Source organism: Xenia sp. Carnegie-2017, unplaced genomic scaffold (assembly GCF_021976095.1).
Source record: "Xenia sp. Carnegie-2017 unplaced genomic scaffold, XeniaSp_v1 HiC_scaffold_23, whole genome shotgun sequence".
Taxonomy (NCBI): Eukaryota; Metazoa; Cnidaria; class Anthozoa; order Malacalcyonacea; family Xeniidae; genus Xenia; species Xenia sp. Carnegie-2017.
The window spans coordinates 14,180,153-14,183,516 of NW_025813486.1; the positions used below are offsets into that span (position 1 = coordinate 14,180,153).

Consider the following 3,364-nt stretch of genomic DNA (forward strand, 5'->3'; position numbering starts at 1 on the left):
TTTCAGTCCTTCCAATTCCATTGCCCCTGAGTTTGCAACTTCATTTGACTGTAATAGATATATTAATGCAAATAAAATCATACAGTGTTTGGGATATGTATGTCTGCAAGTATGCATGTATGTTGGTGTATATCACATGATTTAGTTACACACATTGTATTCATGTTGTATAAGTACATATTACACATTTCCTAAAATGTGTTTGCATACAATACTGTTTTGAATACAATACTATAAACTAATGAATTGAGCTAGTTACCTGAACTAATTGTGTGTTTAGAATTTTATTGCTTTCTAAATCCATGCAGCTGTATGAGCAATATTTTGCACAATAGCCTGGTGAATCACATCGTCCATCACCCCAATAACAACCTGCTTTCCCTGACGCTCTGTCATCATAATAGTCTGGTGCTTTTTCCAAACATTCAAAACACTTGGAATAAGATATCCACTTTGTATATAGTTGTAGCACCTTTCAGTAATGAACTGTACATTTGCTTGTTGAAAATATTGCAGGATTTTGGATGGGCTGTTACCACTAAATAGAATACTGGCAGATAGCAAGAGATTACCCAATGGCATCTGACTATGAGTAGGTTCACTATTCCAATTATTAAGAAAGCCACATTAGCATTTAGCGATGATGTTCACCATGCTTCCAATGCTTCTGGTTGACATCTTGCAGTGACCACCACAGTGTCGACACTGAGAGAACAACTTTCTTAGACAGCTGTCAAAAACTATATATTTTTTTTTGAGTAACATCATTTTCCCTATAACATGGAAAAATTACTGATTTTTTATATGAATGTTATCTTGCTCTGTAAAATACTTGAAATGAACTTATGTTTTGGTTTATCTTATTTCAAAATGATGCAGACTAACTTACTCGGCAATTGATGCTTCATCATCTGACGATTCAAATTCGCTGAAACTAAGATATTCATCTGCGGTACTGTTGTTTTCTGAAGTGCTTATTTCAGCATCTGATAGGAAATCATCATCATTGTCGTTTTCATCTACGGATAAACTACCTTCCGTTTGAGTGCTTCTTGCATTTGTCGTGATAATTTCGGTTTCTGTCCCTGTGCAACGAATAACATAATTAAGGAAACACTTTTCAAAATGTTAATTTTCGCTGAGTTCATGTAAAAAATTAACCTTGAGACGTTAAAAACTGCTTGGCTACAAGACTTTACCTCTAATTTTCTGCGCTTTGCATACGCGTTTCTAGTTGCCTCCGGTTTCCGTTTATCACCAACTTTCGACCTCGAATAGTCGAAGATCGTTGGTATTGCATCTTTCTTTAACCTTAACCTGGTTGGTCGCCATCCTAAAGATTTCAGGACTCCAGGGTTTTGGACAAAACAGCAGGCTTCAAAGTGTGCCGAACAGAGCTTTGACCTTTTCGAAGGATTCCAATCTTTCCTTTTCACCTTATCGACCCATGCTTGGTGTAAAGGATTTTTAGCGGGGAAACTGAAAAACCCAACTTTTTTCGCCTTAGATTGGTTCTTAGAAGAACCGTTTTTGCAGTTAAATGCCACACAGTAAACCATCTTAAAATAGCCGATCAAAATCAAACTTTATTTATGAATTCATATTTGCCGCTTTCTTGTGCGAAATGTCAATGGCAACTATACGTCACGCCGAGTACTTTCCGACGATAAACCGACGGAATATTTTTTACTTCTATTCAAAAAAAACACAAATTTACACGTTGATATCTCTTAAAATAATCATGGGATTGTTTTCAAATTTTCTTGAATAGTCTACGCAATATATACATTTTATATGTCAAATAAACAGAAATATGAATTTTGCATTTCAGGTGACCTTTAAGGAAATCTCCATTCTGCCCTATGTTCATAGCGACCACTCGTACGTCTATCTTTCTTTTTCTCTTCCGGATGCACCGGAGCTTGGGAAGGGTTGCTGGAAATTTAATCAAAGCTTAATAAATAACGAAATATACATAAATGCAATTAAAGAATTTTGGACTGATTGGCAACGGGAGAAACTTTATTACCCATACTTACCTTTTTGCTGGGACATCGGCAAACACCTTATACGACAGATAACCATAGAGTTCTCGACAGAGCTGGCTTTCTCACAGAGAGAACAATATGACTCCTTAACTAAACAATTAATTGATCTTAAAACTCGCAGTAATGCCGGCGAGGACATTATCATACAACTTAAAGAGGTGGAGGACTGTTTATATGATCATCACTGTCGGAAGGCAGAGGGTGCATTGTTTAATTTCTTCAAAGCATAAATTTAAGAAGTTCATAGAATCGATCATCTCATGGTTAGAGTCATTAATTGGCTTAGAGTCATAAATTCTTTCTTTGTGATATTGATTTTTTGAGCCATGATAGAAAGACAGGAACACGTAGATACCAATTATAAATAGTCCACAATGATTTAAAATCGATGTAAAGTAGACAGGATAAAATGGTGGCGAATCGTGTAGTTTATATTTCAGGAATTGATCAACTACAGCAGAACAATATACAATCCACTGCAGGAAAGTTTAAAACTTTAAAGATAGGAGTACCAGTATTGTTGATTGGTATCGTCTTCAAAATCGTGAGTTCGTTCCTCAGTTGTAATTTGTCATCTTTGTATTGGGTTTTTCGTTTTTTCTGGTAGTTCCTTATTAAGGGGCCCATTTAGGGGGCAACCGAACACGAGGGGGTCTTTCGTCTGTTCTTGTTGTTAGGGCCTAGTCGGGGGGTGGTTTGGCCATCTTCTGACAGCTTCAGTGTTCGTTCTTTTTGGTATTTTCGTGTTTATCGCCATTTTATTTTCGGGAAGCTTTCTTCGTCGACTTATTTCGTGAGTTCTAAAAGTCTTCATGTTCGATTTATAAGCTATAAGCTATAAGCTGTAAGCTAGAACTATTTTCACTGTGTGTGTTCGAGTTTATATAATTGCTTGAACGTTTATTTGTTGAAAGAAACGATCGTTTATTAAAGGTCGTTTGTATGTTGATCGGGCGTTGTTTTATATACCTTCTTGCTCGATCTTCTATTTTGTATTTGCTTTAATGCTGAGTGCTACTATTCAGCGTGGTTGTTTTCTCGTGTAATTTGCTTGAACGTTATCTGTTCAAGTTGATAAAACTATATCTACTTCTCGTGAAGCACGTTGATTGTTTGCTTTGCTATTGCTTTATTTTCAAACTAGTTTGTTAATAAACTAGTGTGTTGTGCCTTTGCTTTTACTGTTCCACGGTGAACTCAGTATTCGCTTGTAGAATCTTCTTGCTATTTTTGTATTTGCCGTTATACATTTACACGGCGATTCTATATTTCTTGTGGGCGTAGTCGAGCGCATTTGGCTCAAAGATACGCTATTT

The 3,364-nt window shown here is 36.2% G+C and overlaps 1 long non-coding RNA gene across 1 annotated transcript; it reads left to right on the forward strand.

Moving 5' to 3' along the window:
- The first annotated feature begins 382 nt into the window (after positions 1-382).
- On the forward strand, positions 383-842 carry LOC124448831. The gene is made up of 2 exons (XR_006949273.1): positions 383-592; positions 686-842. It is a non-coding gene; the product is annotated as an uncharacterized LOC124448831 (long non-coding RNA).
- The last annotated feature ends 2,522 nt before the right edge of the window (positions 843-3,364 follow it).